The 16168-nt window shown below is 34.5% G+C and overlaps 1 pseudogene; it reads left to right on the top strand.

The window, feature by feature from the left end:
• The first annotated feature begins 233 nt into the window (after window positions 1-233).
• Window positions 234-756, top strand: LOC111155480 (annotated as a pseudogene).
• The last annotated feature ends 15412 nt before the right edge of the window (window positions 757-16168 follow it).

The following is a 16168-nucleotide window of genomic DNA, read 5'->3' as shown; positions in this document are numbered from 1 at the left end:
AATTATACTGATATCATGCACCTGGAAGGACATAGAAAAAGATGCTTCACTTTTGTGTAATGCCTCTTTTATGGTCCCTGCCTAATCACCACCACCCCCCCCCAAAAATCAGGCAAACTCAAATTGAGATATTCTTCAAATTATTTACCAACATTTTTCAAAAGTATCTTCATGAAAAACATGAAAATTTTCGGTTCTCTCTTTCCAGACCTGGCTGATAAGGAGGCACCATCATGGGAATCAACATCCACCACAACAAGGACTGAAAGTTTCAGTGCCAAGAGCCCAAGAGGCAGGACATCTACCTGAGATTGTTGGCCAAGTTGTACAGCTTTCTTGCTGGATAAACCAACTCCACATTTAGGTGATTTGGGTTAGAGCGGTTGTTCATATGTTGCAGCAACTGGCTACCTCAGATGTAATCCTGGGTGATCCAGAGGATGAAGCTACCTGACTGGGAAATCAAAACAGCTGCTGTTGTAGGTACCATAACTGATGATATGCATGCCCAGGAGGTGTCCAAACTGAAGGTGTGCACACTGCACATGAACGGTCGTGCCTGGAGCTGCGTCCTCAAAGTTGGTGCAAAAACTTTACCTTTGACCAGTTGGCCTGGAGTCCCCGAAGGGCTATGGTACCATCTTGCTCTCTGGTCCAGGCAAGGGCTGAGAGGTATCCAGGCCTTTCAGCAAGGCCCCAGGAACCCTGCACAGCCACAAAAAACTCTATTTGCAATCTAAGGGCCAGAAGTTCTAGCACCACCAGACGCTGCAGAGCCACCTAGTACTAAAACTAACCACAGATCCTGCCTTGTTATTAAAAAGATCTTAGATGCTGGGGGGTGGGGGGAAGGGGAGAGTAGTGAAAAAAAAATTTTTTTTTAATTTTGTATTTATTTGAAAGAGAGAGAGAGAGCACACCAGTCGGGGAAGGGAGAGGTATAGGAGAAGGGATAAGCAGACTCTCTGCTGAGCAGGAACCTGACATGGGGCTCCATCCCAGGATCCTCAAGTGAGATCATGACCTTAGCAGAAGTCATATGCTTAACCAATGGAGCCACCCAGGCACCCCTGGAGGGGGAAAAAAAAAAAGAAAGAAAGAAAAAGTAAATACTGTTTTGCTGAAGTTGCTAGAATGTCATTACATAATTCCCACTGACAACAAGTTCTGATAACAAATCCTACTCCTTTGGTATCTTAATATGAAAAAAGTGAGGGCCTACACAGCTGAAGCATTCATAAGGAGCACAGTACAAAGCTAGTTAATGAATTCAGTTTGAATGTGTAAAAATAGGGATAGTAGGCAAATATTTTTTTTCCTTATGTAGCTATTTCTTTTCTAATAACTAAAAATTAAAAAGTGGCTAAATTTTCCATTCTTCACCAATGAATTAAATATGTATTTAGAGTTAGAGAATATGAAAGAACTTGGTATTGATTTTTTTTTTTAAATTATAGCAGAGTTCCCTACTTTCAGATTAATCCAATGGGAGTTTACTTCGAAAGTCACAAAATTGAACCTGAGAGAACAAATTTGAATATCATATTTGAAATAGGCTTAAGAAATTAGTACTGTAATTATGAAACTTCCTGTTAATGGAATAAAGTGTTAACGTATAAACCAGTGATTCCATACACAAAATAGGTCTATAAAATTAAGCTCATTATTGGCCTGTCTATAAGACTTTGGTTGAAATCTAAAAACCTTTTTATAAAATAAACAGTGGTTTTGAGAATTGTGGTGCTTGTAAAAGAAATTTTATAAACAAATTTTAAAAGCTACATGGTTAGTCATCATTACAAATCAAAGTTAATAATATATGTTAGAAAAAAATAAAGCAGTCCTGAAATAAAAACACTAATAAAATCATTCAAATTAACAACTTGTTAAATATCTTGTTCTGCAAAACTATTTCAGAAAGCAAATGTTGGGGATGGCTGGGTGCCTCAGTCAGCTAAACATCTGCTTTCAGCTCAGGTCATGATCCCAGGGTCCTGGGACTGAGTTCCACATCAGGCTCCTGGCTCAGCAGGGAGCCTGCTTCTCCATCTGCCTGCCACTCCCACAGCTTGTGCTCTCTCTCTGACAAAAAATAAATAAAATCTTTAAAAAACTGTAAGTAAATGTTGGATGATGGAATAGAAATATTTTCCTTAGTTCTCCTGTTAAATATAATTGAAATACCTGGACATCCTATATAAAACAAATATAAACAGATTCTGAAAAGTACAGAAAATAAGAGACTTGAAAAATGACATGATAGAGAGTTCCTTGCTTTGTTTTTTGTTTTTTATCATACTTCTCATACTGAGTTCAGAAAAGCCACCAATGTGGAAACACCAACAGGCACAGATAAGAAGACCATGGAAGCTTACTCTCCCTAGTCAAAGAATGAGGAATGGGCACCCTCAAAGGTAGGCAACTTTTAAACAATAATCACTCTACTCTGAACAAACACCACCGAGAAACTATAGCTTCACCCACACATACCAGCAAAGGCCAAGTGGGGAGCTTAGATTCCATCCTTGCTCAGCTGCAATGAGGTGTCCCAGTTTCTGCTGTGGTGGTTTCAGAGAAAGCTGAGTGAAAGCCTATGGGTTTCATCCCTGCATATCTCCCTCCTTCACAATCAAGAGAGACCACTTAGGGAGCTTGAACTTCAACCCAACCCAGTGGTAAAAAGGACCTCTCCCCCTTTCTTCTGCGGTGGTATCAAAGAAAGTTCAGTGGAGACATGCACTACCAAACTCATCCACCAAAGAGAAGGTTTCTCTACTTTCTGCCCCTCCAGTGTCAAAAAAGGTCAAATAGAAAACCTGGACTTACACATATCTTGCATTAGTTAGGTGGTGCTCACTTCTCTTCTCTGGAGTGGTAACACAGTACCTGCTGAAACATAAGATTTAAATAATACAAAAGCCTCATATAATGATTATAAAAATAATACCTATATTTCAATTGAATATCAATCTTTATACTAAGAACCAGGAAATTAAAAAAAAAAAACTGTGTAAAAAAAGTAACAGATATCAACACCAAGATGACACAAATGTTAGAAATATCTGACAAGGGTTTTAATCATAAATCACAGCCAACATAAAAAGTGCTTCAGGGGTGCCTGGGTCTCAGTTAGTTAAGCAAGCATCTGCCTTTGGCTCAGGTCATGATCCCAGGGTTCTGGGATCCAGCCCCATGTCAGGCTCCCTGCTCAGTGGGGAGTCTGCTTCTCCTCTCCCTCCCTCTGACCTATTCTCTCTCTCTCACTCTCAAATAAATAAATAAAAATTTTCATTAAAAAATGGTTCATTGAGTAATGATCTTGAAATAAATGAAAAAAAAGTCTTCACAAAGAAAAAGATTCACCTAAAATTATAAAAGATATAAAGCAAAAAACAAACTTAAATTATAGTCTTGAAAAATATAATGACAGAAAGAAAAAACTTACATAGATGGACACAACAGCAGAATAAAAAGGATGGAGAGAAACCAGCAATGATCTTGAAGGTAAAACCAAATAAATGACCCAATCATAACAGCACAGAGAAAACTGACTGAAGAAAAACAAACAAACAATAAAACAAATAGAGCCTTGGAGAATAGTGAGACTAAAATAAAATACCTAACATTTGTGCTTCAGAATCCCAGGAAAGAAGAAAGTGGGTGGAGTTGAAAATTGTTTGAAGAAAAATGGTTGGAGATTTACCAAATTGCTCAAAAATCCTAAACTATAAACTTTTTGCTCATAAATTAGAGATGATCAAACCACAAGCATGGCAAACACAAAGAAACCCATGCCAAGACACATAACAGTCAAATATCTAAAAACTAAGGGAGAAGATGAAATCATAAAAGAAACCACAGAAAATGGTGCCTTAATAATAAGTGAAAAACAATTTGATGACAATGGATTTCTCATCTGGAACTATGGAAATAACAAGAAAATGGCACAGATTTCTTTCAAATGCTACAAGAAAAGGACAATCATCTTATAATCCTGTATCTATTAAGAAAAAACTTCATGATAAAGAGGGAATCAAGACATTCTCATACAAAGGAAAAAATAAGATAATTTGTCACCAACAGACTTGTTCTAAAAAGATAACTAAAGGAATTTTTCTGAATAGAAAGGAAACAATGAAAAAAATACTGGGAATATAAAGAAGGAAGAAAGCAAAAATGTAAAAAACAAAAATATGAGTAAATACAAAAGAGTTTTCTTTCTTTGAGCTTTTGAAATAATAAGCAACAGCTTTTAACAAACTCTTTGTTTTTTGATATATGATGGCAAATGTATAAGACAATTATTAATGGTGAAAGGAAAAAGGATATAAAGGGAGGTAAGGTTTCTACACTTCACACAAACTGGTAAGATGTTGATACTAGTAGGTCGTCATAAGTTAGGAATATATAATGTAATGCTAAAATATCTAAAACAAATATACTAAAAAGCACTATAGATAAATAAGTAATTTTTTAAATAATAAAAATACACTGAAGTAAATGAGAAGAAAGAAAGCCTGGAAAAGAGACAGAGAAATGACAAAACAGAGAAAATAAACAGAAAACAAAAAATAAAATATGTGGGAATTAAACTACACACTCCTAAGTAATAAATAGGTAAAAAATAAAATTTATAAAATTCATTGAGACAAATAAAAATAAAATAAAAAATAACATACCAAAACTTGTGGAATGCAATGAAAGCAACATTAAGTGGGAAAATTATACAATAAAGGCGTAACTTTAAAAAACAACAAAGATCACAAATCAACAACCTAACTCAACATCTTACGAGACTATATGAATAACTTAAACACAAAGACAGCAGAATGAAGGAAATAATAAAGATGAGATCAGAGATAAATAAAGCAAAGAACAGAAAAACAATATGGAAAAAAGGAAACCAAGAATTAATCTTTTGAAAACATTAACAAAATTGATACACTTTTATCTAGAATGTCCAAGGAAAAAGAGAGAAGCAAAACATAAAAAAGAATTAGAAGACATAAAATTACAAATGGTTTTGCAGGGGGAAAAAAAGACTATGAAAATTGTATCCCAATGAAATGGATAATTTATGTGAAATGAACAAATTTTTGAAATGCACAACCTACCAAGATTGAATCATGGTGAAACAAAAATTCTGAATAAACTTATAACTTGTAAGGAGATTAAAGAAGTATCAAAAATTGCCCAACAAAGAATAACTCAAGACTAAATGGCTTCACTGGTGAATTCTGCCAAGCATTTAATGGAACAAAATAGCCCAAAAATAGCCCCTATGCAGCACAGTCAAATAATTTTTCAAGAGCAATTTAATGAATGAAGGTTAATCTTTTCAACAAATGGTGCTGGTATAATTGGATATTCATAAGTTAAAAAAAGGAAATGATATAAACTTCCCAATTTATAAGAAAAAATTAAAACTTTTTATAGATTTATACAGAAATGTAAAACGATAGCACTTTTGGAAGATAGCAGGAGAAAAATCCATGGTATGTATGGCTTGGAGAAGAGTTCTTAGGAATGACAACAAAAACAAAAAGTAGGTAAAGCAAAACATTTAATAAACCAAAATTCATGCAATTAAAACATTTGATCACCAGAAGACACTGTTAAAGAGATGAAAAGACAAATTAGACTGGGAGATTTTTTGAAATCACAAATTTGACAAAGTCTAGTTTTTAGAATATACAGAGAACTCTCAAAACTCAAGCATAAAATAACAAACACTTCAAATGGAATACTGTCAAATGATATGCATATTTCACTACTCAGTGTATAACTTATATTTATAACACATCTCAGTTTAGACTAGCCGTATTTCAAGTGTTCAAAAGCATGTGTGGCTAGTTGCTACCACATTGTACAAAGCAGATATAGATCCTCTGTAAACATAACCACCTTCCCTTGGCAAACATTTTATTTATGCTTTAGAAGAGCCATATTTCTCCAGAGTAATTGATAGCTTCTACATCATATTCCACAGCCCCATGACCATCACTAATGGGTCGCAACACTCTTTGTTTTGTGCCAGGATATGGTCTTGGAACCTTTCCCAACTGCCCTACATGCAGGAAAAAACCAGATGGAGAAGAGGTCTTCCTGAGAAGCAATGGAAAGCAGGATGCACATGGTGCCTCTTGCACAGGCCCCTTCCAAGACCTCTAGAGATGCTAGCGATGTGAGTGCACACTCACGTCTCTTAACGTTTTGCAGATCTTTTAAATTCAGTTGTTTCAGACAGATGTCGTCTTGCATTCTCCTCTCTTCATTCATACTTCCTTTCAAATGTAAAGTGATGTTGGAATGGTCAAGGGCTTTTGGGGGACCGGGAAAGGTAGAGTTTGGACTTAATAGGATAAATTTGTTATTCACAGTCAATTCCATGCATAGGCTCTGGGTGTATTCTATAGTTAATGAGCATGAAGTACATAAAGATCCATGTTTCGCACATCTCAAGTGTGAATATTAGAAATTGCAATCAACCATGCCAGAAGAAAAACTGAATCATCTTTCTATCCCCTTCATTATAAAACAACAGTGCAAAGTCATAGTCATATGAAAAAACAGCAAAAGTATATGCAGTGATAAATTATAGGATGATATTTATTTATATTTGTTAACTTATTAAAATACACAATTTGGGGTGCCTGGGTCGCTCAGTGGGTTAAAGCCTCTGCCTTTGGCTCAAGTCATGATCCCAGAGTCCTGGGATGGAGTCCCACATTGGGCTCTCTGCTCGGCAGGGAGCCTGTTTCCTCCTCTCTCTCTGCCTGCCTCTCTGCCTACTTGTGATCTCTGTCAAATAAATAAAATCTTTAAAAAAAATAAAATAATACATAATTTCTTATGATTTCCTTTCATTCTAATATTCAGTTTTGATTTTAATTTGTCACCTTAATTTTGTTTCATTCTCTTAGTGAAGACCCTCTAAATTGCATAATCCACAAAACGTGGATTTTTTTCCACTGCTCATGCAATATATTCAATTTGCAGTATCTGTTTTATTATATTTTTAAGCAAAACTTTATTGTGGTGAACTAGAAAAAGGCTTGCTATTAGACACTAAGTACAATTTAATTCCATAATTTTTCTCTCTATTAAAATTGTCTTCATGATTAATAGAAAATGCCAGAGTTTATTTAAATAGACATAAAAGGATATCTATTGTTGTAGTGTGCCTTGATGATTATATTAATGCTCTAGCATCTGACAAATTCAGACAGAGGTGAGCTGGCAAACTGGGTCTCCAATAAAAATGTCACAATATGAGATGTTTGCAGATTTCCATTGTAGAAATACTCCCAGAAGGACCCACTGCAAGTTACTAAGTAGTTAGGGGGCGATCCGCTCTCCTCAGGTGGTTTCAGGCTCACCCCACCACCACAGCTGAACCACAGTGAAACTGCTGTTTATGTTGATGAAGAGATCAGAAGGATCAAATCATGAACATCTCCCATCCTTACAACTGTCCACACTTTCAGTTATTGGGCCCACACACTTACTGGTAGACTTTCAGTTTATGTCTCTGTTCTGTTGTGTAGAACACAAAAAGCCAAAATGATCAAATATTTTGAAAAGATGAATTAGAAATAAGAGTCCAAAGTCCTATGTAAATGTGTATTATCCACATTAGAGCACGTGTGATTACACATAGTCAATGACAGGCAAATAAGGCACCCAAACCAACTGTGTTTCAGCATAAAATATGACTCTCAAAGCCCCTGGAGCTGAAATCACCCTCATTAGAAGTGTTACAATTCTCAGGGGACCAAACATTAGTTAAATATTTGCAGCAAAAAACGGGAGTCAGTAAATTTTGCATAATGCCAATCCATAAGGAAAGTTGAAACTTGGTGTGTAAAAATACATAAGCATAATTAAATAAAAGTTTGCAACCAAAATTCAAGGGCACATATGTAAATCATTCATATTCTCATGGTTCATTTTATGTTCAATGCAGATGGTGCCTCCTCCTCCTTCCTCCTTGCCATTGTACAGTTGGAGCACCCCATAAAATTATGAAGTCAGCATCCTAACTTATTTTGCTCTCTGTTGTTTTGCTTCCCCACCTCACTTCCCACCTCTGCTTACTTCGTCTTCTGCACCTCCCCCAGAGAGATTTGAAAAACTTCCATGTTGTTACCTTACAATTATCAACAAATTCTCTATTGTCTACCATGTATAGACTAAGTAGTTAATCATTGTAGAAAAAAACGTAATAGGCCCTAAGTTTCCTTTTCAGTTTTTCTTCTAAGTTCTAAAAATATAACTCTATGTTCGGCTTACACAGAAATTACCACTAACTTTTCTGAAAAATGCAAAAAATAAAAACAAAAACAAAAAGGGCTCTCACTAATATCTATCCGCTTTACCTGTTCCCCTTAATCTTTGCAGTCTTGCAAAATCTCATTTGTTTGTGACCAAGTATCATTCTTAGCAAGGCACTTCAAGAAAAAAGTGTTTAAAACCTCTTCTCCTCTAATATATGCTGGAGCAAAGAACCAGCTCTTTCTGTGTGTTCCCCAATCCTTTATCGTTAATGTGTAGGAGAAATTTTAATGTTTAATAAAGTGAATATTTGAGTATCCTGCACTAAACATTATTAAAGGGTAGGCCATTTATATTCATATTTTATTCCCATCACCCAGGCACATAAATATTGGCTAAATGAGTGAATGAATATTGAATATGCCTGGCTGTTGACATGACATAAATTTTGCTCTCAAACAATATGCAAAACTGACCTATTACAATAAATCCAGACCAAGAAATGGTGATTTACTACTAAGACATATTTATATCTTATATAACTGATGTCTTTGCTTCCTTTCATCAATATTGCAATTCATTTATATGCAATCATATGCTCTATAAATCTTAGTTTTCTGAAGTTCATGTAATGTATCAAATCATGGTCTCTAACTCTTAATTTTTTAAGTTTTTATCCTTTTGCAACCATAATTCAAATTGTCTCTTAAGAACGCTCAACAACTTGGAGGATAAATATGTTATTAGGAGATCATAAATGATCAATGTCTGATGTTTTATGAAATAAACAGGTATCCCTACCCATCAAATTTATGATCTCATAATTTCTTAACTTTCAAAATTTAAACCTGACCACTGATTTACAACAAATTTCTTTTGGTGTTAATTTAGGGTTACTTCCTATGTCAGTTTAAGTTCTAATTAAATTATTTCAGAACAGAGATTTTATATTTGTTTCTGAGGAAAGTGTGATTATAATTCCATCATTTTTAAAGCAGAAAGTTGTTTTTGGGCATATTTTTAGGTGTTGATATTTAATTATCGAGAAAGGAATGCTGAGTAAGGAGTCAGAATCAAGGAGAGCAAATCCAATGCCCTTCAATGATTTTGAAAGTAAATATGGAAATCTAAAACTACAAGGTAACAGAAAGTTAGGATGTAAAAGTGTGTTGCATTTGGTTAGAGATAAAAAACCACACAGTAATTCAAAGGAGAGCAGATGCTTCAAGGGAAATATCAATATGTAAAGAAGACCTGTGTTTGTTGAATCAATTGACAAATATTTTGGATTCATTTCCTGTTTCAAATACATTTAAAATGATCACAGAATTAAATCATTGCATTTCCAATCTAATTGGAGTGATTTCCTTTCCTTCAGCAGCCTAATAACACACTGCTTTCCCCCTGGCCAGACACTCTAGTTTCCTCCATTTCTTTCACTTCCATATGGTTCTGTTCATATTTCTGTTAGAGCACTTACCACATTTTACTGCAAATGATCTGTTTATATTTCTCCCTCTCCACCATTACAATAAAAATCTCTTCAAATTTGGGGAGGTGGAAACACCACAGGCTAGCTGCAAGAGGATTCCCTGAATAGAAAGTTCTAGTCACAAGGTGAATACTAAATCCAAAAGTCTTAGGCTTCTAACAGCTACACTGCTAAAACCCCTCAAATTGCAAAGTTCCTTTGCTCTAAAAAAAGTTGTAAAGGATTCCTTCACAATGATAAATAATCACTTCTGAAATTAAAAGTGAGAACATACTAAAAGAAACATGGTTGCCTTTTGCAGAGAAACCTCTCAATAGGAATGCATCATAAGAGAATATTAATGGAGAGTAGAGACTTAGATACCCAAATTCAAAAGAATATGAAAGCTCAAAGTGAGGTTTAAGACCACAAGGCAGAAATTTCAAAGTAGCAATGTCCATAGTAGCCAAACTGTGAAAGAGCTGAGATGTCCTTCAACAGATGAGTGGATAAAGAAGATGTGGTCGATATGCACAATGGAATATTACTCAGCCATCAGAAAGGATGAATACCCAACTTTTTGCATCAACAGGAATGGAACTTTTAACTTCAGAGGAGATTATGCTAAGTGAAATAAGTCAAGCAGAGAAAGTCAATTATCATATGGTTTCACTTATTTGTCAAACATAAGGAATAGCATGGAGGACATTGAGAGAAGGAAAGGAAAATTGAAGGTGGGGGGAAGAATCAGAGGGGAAGATGAATCATGAGAGACTATGGACTCTGCGAAACAAACAGGGTTTTAGAGGGGAGTGGGGTGGGAGGATTGGTGAGCCCAGTGATGGGTATTAAGGAGGGCACATATTGCATGGAGCACTGGATACTATACACAAACAATGAACCATGGAACACTAAATCAAAAACTAATGATGTGCTATATGGTGACTAACATAACATAATAAAAAAAATAAAATAAATTTCAAATTTCAAATTTCAAATTTCAAATTTCAAAGTAATTGGACAGAAACCATTCCAAGGGCTGTCAAATACCAACAGGAAGATAAAATGATATGGAGTAGACACTGAAGGTCTGTTTTGTTCTTTTTGTTTTGTTTTGTTTTGTTTTTTTAAACATCTCTTTGCTGAAAAAATATATTCTATACCCAAGTCTCTAGTCCTGCCCATCAGGAAGGGGAATGAGAGATTCTATTTTTTTTTTTTTCACCTTGAGTCTAGAAACAGACATTTCAATAAAATCTCTAGGGACTTAGCCATAAAGTTTGGGCTTGTGGTGGACTAACATCTGGCCCGTACATGACAAATCCAGAAGATCAGGACTGGACATTTTCTTTAACATCATGGTATGAGAGAGACAGTTTAGTTGATATCTTCTTGCACTCCAAATGCTGACCACAAGGCAGAAATTTCAAAGTAGCAATGTCCACAATAGCCAAACTGTGGAAGTGAGGTTTAAGACCACAAGGCAGAAATTTCTTTACTTGCATGGATGCAAGTAGTGTGGGTGAGGAACAGAGCCCATAGACAGCCATGTTAAAGTTTGTAGGGGGGACTTCCTGGAAGGATAGCACCTGGAAGAAATAGAATGATTGGAAAGGCAGGGGCAAGGGATCCAGAAAGAAACCTCAGGAAGAAAAGAAAGCCATTCTTGTACCCATAGGGCAAGAATTAGTTATAACCGTCTGGGAGTATAGAAAGTCATTTTATGACAGGACCTGTTTAAAAAGAATATTCTGACATTTTATCTAAAACGAGCCAATCATTTGGGAAGGAAGTGTGTGAGAATAAGAAAACAAGTAATAATGCTTGCTTCTAGAATCATGTGTTCCCACTTACAACAAGCTTATATGTGGAAAAAAGGAGGCCACTGAGAGAGTATCTGTACTTTAAAGCTAATATAGAGATTTTATTACTTGAAAGTGAGCAGAAGAGTAATTTATGCCACCTCCTAGAGAAGGCGAAATGAAGACAAAAATAAAACTAATTTCTAATTACATTTCTCCAGTTGTGCTTATTGGACATAGCATGTACAGTCTGCTTTAATGATTAGCTAACTCAGTATTATTTAAATAGTATTTAATAATTTAATATGACATATTTTATGTTACATAGAAAGTTGTAATTATATTATTCATGTGCTTTTGTAATAGAAATTAAATCCAGATGAACATAGGCATTTTAAAAGGCAAGAGTGCATGCACGGGTTTCTAACCTGGTTTTGTCAACTCTGAGTTCACGAGTTGGTATGAGATGTCAACAAGGTTTGCTTAGATTGCCCTCTGGAGAAAGGAAATTGCTACATTCCATTTCTTCTGGACTCCATATATAAGAGAGAAACAAAAAACTTCTCTGTTTTCTTAAATAATTTCAGTTGAGATATAGTTTATATGCAGTGAAATTCAGAGATCCCAGATGTATAATTCAAGCAGAAACAGTATTGACAAATTAAGTAAAGAAGAAAGTAATCTGATTTTTTTACATGTGTACCTTAGGCTGTTTCTGTCCCACATTATTCTATTTTTGAATTTGTTGCTTTTCTCATTAATTGTTCCCAGAAAGTTCATTGTATTTGCACCTACAACTGCCCAAATTCCTTAATTAGAAAATAAGCATCATCATAATACAGCTGACCCTTGTATGTGAGGGTTAGGGCCGCTGATCTTCATACAGTCAAAAATTCCACATATAACTTTTGACGCCCCTAAAACTTCCAATAGCCTACTGCTAACTGGAGCCTTACCAATAATTTAAATGGTCAATTAACACACACTTTGTATGTTTTATTATCATACACTTCGTTCTTACAATAAAGAAAGTTAGAGGAAATAAAAAGTTCTTAAGAGACCCGACTCCAGGAACAAACTGAGGGTTGCAGAAGGAAGCAGGGTAGGGAAATGGGGTAACTGGATGATGGACATTAAGGAGGGCACATGATCTGATGAGCACTGGGTGTTAATGCAACAGAGTCATTGATCACTATATCAAAAACCAGTGACATACTATGTTGGCTAATTAAATTTGAATTAAAAGAAAAATCATAAGGAAGAGAAAATACAGTTACGATAATGTATTGTTTTTTTTTTAAGATTTTATTTATTTATTTGACAGAGATCACAAGTAGGCAGAAAGGAAGGCAGAGAGAGAGGAGGAAGCAGGTTCCCAGCTGAGCAGAGAGCCTGACTAAGGGCTGGATCCCAGGATCCTGGGATCATGACCTGAACCGAAGGCAGAGGCTTTAACCCACTGAGCCACCCAGGCGCCCCTACAATAATGTATTGTTAAAAAAAGCTGCCTGAAACTATTGAATCACTATGCTGTACACCTGAAACTACTATAACACTATAAAACTACACTGGAATTAAAATTTCAAAAAATAAGAGAGGCAAAAAAGTCATCTATAACTGGACTGCCTAGTTCAAAACGCTGTTGTTCAAGAGTCAACTTTATATCATTACAGTATTTACTTGTCAACATGAGTATAGGTCTTAAATAGGGTCAGCCTATCAGTTTCTATGTTTCTCTTTCTGTCTAGAATGTTAGTGATATATGTCTTATTGAAATCTAACTCCTTTATTGCAGGACATTTTTTTGATTAAGGTTAATGGTATAAACAAAGTTTCCTTCCATTAGGCAAAGATATCAAGGTTACAACAAATTCTGTTTGGTAGAAATGGTAAATATAAGCCTGATTGTTTTTATTTTGTTTGATCTTAATAATTTAATTTAATATTTATTTACTATTCAGTATTTTATTGAATAAAATTGATATGTAACACTATGTAAGCTTAAATGTGCAACATGTTATTTTGATATATTTATATATTATAATATGATTGCCATGGTAGCAGTATCAATCACATTACATAATTACAGTACAATGCTATTATCTATATTCATTACACTGTGCATTAATTTTTTTGGCTTATTTAGTACTCATTACATGTATACTTTTAAGCACCATCAGTCTTATCCTCACCCCCTCATTCTCTTGTAACTACCCATTTACTCTCTGTTTTTTACAAGTTTGATTTTTTTTTTAGATTCCACATATAAGTGATATCATACAGTACTTGTATTTGTAAAGCAAGAGAAAGAATTAACAAAATGAAAAGAATACCTACAAAATGAGAAAAAAACTTTTGCAAACCATATGTCAGATAAGTGGTTAATATCCAAAATTTATAAAGAACATTCAATTTAACAACAATAGCAACAACAAAAAGTTGATTAAAAATTGGGCAGAACAAAATAGGCACTTTTTCAAAGAAGATATACAATGGCCAACAGGCACATGAAAAAGTGCCCAACATTACTAATCATCAGGAAAATACAAATCAAAACCGCAATGAGGTATTACCTCACACCTGTTGGAATGGTTATCATCAAGAAGACAAGAGACAACAGGTGCTTGAGGATACGGTAAAAAGGGAACTCTAAAACTCTAAATTGTTGGTGGGAACGTAAATTGTCCCAACAACTATGGAAAACAATATGAACTCTCCTCAAAGAAAAGGAAAAATTAATCTATGATATAGTCTGACAATTCCATTTCTGGATATATCCCCAAAAGAAAAGAAAACAGTATTTCAATGATATATATACAAATGAATGGATAAAGTGATGTGCTACATCTATCAGTGGAATACTATTCTGCCAGATAGCCTCCCATTTACAACATGGATGAACATTGACCACATTATGGAGCTGGTGGATGGACCCTGAGCTGAGTGTGGTAAGTCAGACAGTAAAAGGTAAGTACTGATTTGTTTGAATTCAGACTTCACTTTGTGTCTTTAATAATGAACATTTAGTTAATGATAGACTATTTATTAATAATCTTTAAGAAGGCCTGAAACATACACACATATCCCACACATTTATATATATGAGGAAAAACTTACAGGCAGCCTAGTAATTTAAATTTATAATGTTGATGTTTTCCATTTTAATTTTCTACTTGTCCTCCAGGGATAAATTTAGACATCAGGAAGGAAGCAGATGTCTTGGTGAATGTGACTTAACTATAGATTGGGGTGAATGGTAACAAGTGTATGAAGTAGCAATCTCTATAAAAAAGAATAGAACTGAAGTAATGGAATAGAACCCAGCAATAGAGAAGACTATAAGTCACTAAGTCTCCCAAGTGTATAACAAGGATAACTGTTGTTTATAAGATTCCACCTGCTGAATTTTGGGTGTGAAAAAATCAATTTAGAATACCAAATATGTATTAACATTAACACATTTACATTTCTAATTTCATCTCTGAATATTTCTTCACATTTTTCTGCTCCAAACATCAGCTGTATTATACAGTTTACGCTTGAACAACATGGGTTTGAACTGTGTGGGTATACTTATATGTGGAAAATATATATATATAATAATACAACACTGTAAGTGTATTTTCTCTTCTTTATGATTTTCTTAATAACATTTTCTTTCCTATAGCTTACTTTATTGCAAGAATACAGTATATAGTACAAATGATATACCAAATATGTGTTAATGGACTGGCATCCACCAGAAACACAAACTTTTCTCCAGAGGATAAGACAGAAAAAAAAAAAAAACATACTATATTATTCCACTCTTAAAGTTTAAGAATATGCACATGTAATTTACCAGGATGTAACAGTGATTAATTCATGGTGTAGGGATTTTATTGACTGGGAATGGACATGAGAAAACCTCTGAGAAGCTAGAATGTTTTCTATCTTAGAATATTACACTTATGTAGCTTAATAGTGTTTGCATAAGTATATACATATATAATAAAATTCATCAAAAAGTACTCAATATGCATTGCTACAAGAATTTTAGGATACAATAAACGTTTTTTAGAAGGGTAGAGAATTAATAAATGATATAGTTCCCATATGGAAAAACAAGAAATCTCTTATTTCACTCTGTGCACAAAATCAAAGATTTAAACATGAAACTCAAAGTTTTAAACATTTAAAAGAAAATATATTAATATCTCTTTGTAATCTTAGGTTCCTTTTGCTACAAAATGGCAAAACTTATCTGTGATACATATTACAATTAATTAAATTCAGAATATATGGAAATTCCTAAAAAGCATAAAGAAAAGAAAATAGCCACCATAAAAATGAGTAAACTATATAAGGTGGCATTTCTTTTTTTTTTTTTTAATTTTATTTTTTATAAACATATAATATATTTTTATCCCGAGGGGTACAGGTCTGTGCATCGCCAGGTTTACGCACTTCACAGCACTCACCATAGCACATACCCTCCCCAATGTCCATAATCCCACCCCCCCAACCCCCCTCCCCCCATTAACCCTCAGTTTGTTTTGTGAGATTAACAGTCACTTATGGTTTGTCTTCCTCCCAATCCCATCTTGTTTCATTTACTCTTCTCCTACCCCCTTAACCCCCC

Source organism: Enhydra lutris, unplaced genomic scaffold (assembly GCF_002288905.1).
Source record: "Enhydra lutris kenyoni isolate GAN:26980312 unplaced genomic scaffold, ASM228890v2 scaffoldscaffold41, whole genome shotgun sequence".
NCBI classification, from domain to species: Eukaryota; Metazoa; Chordata; class Mammalia; order Carnivora; family Mustelidae; genus Enhydra; species Enhydra lutris.
Note: the sequence above shows the minus strand (reverse complement) of the source record. Positions and strands in the feature narration are given on the sequence as shown.